The sequence below is a fragment of the Arachis duranensis genome, chromosome 3 (assembly GCF_000817695.3).
Source record: "Arachis duranensis cultivar V14167 chromosome 3, aradu.V14167.gnm2.J7QH, whole genome shotgun sequence".
NCBI classification, from domain to species: Eukaryota; Viridiplantae; Streptophyta; class Magnoliopsida; order Fabales; family Fabaceae; genus Arachis; species Arachis duranensis.
The window spans coordinates 108,207,659-108,207,959 of record NC_029774.3 but is presented as its reverse complement, the minus strand read 5'-3'; positions in this window follow the sequence as shown (position 1 = coordinate 108,207,959).

Below are 301 nucleotides of genomic sequence, written 5' to 3'. Positions count from 1 at the left end.
TTTGATTTTGAAAAATTATGGAAACTTGAAAAAAATTTGCATTAAAAACAAAATCTTCCCTCTTGTGCCATCCTGGCGTTAAACTCCCAGAATGGTGGCCATTCTGGCGTTTAACGCCCAAAATGGCACCATTCCTGGCGTTAAACGCCCAGAATGGTACCCATTCTGGCGTTTAACGCCCAAAATGCCCCTTACTGGCGTTTTTTCGCCAGTAAGCTCTTTTTTTCTGCTTTTTGAGCTGAATCCTTCTGTAACTCTGTGAATTCCTTCATTTTTGATACTTGCCTCTGTAAGAACAATT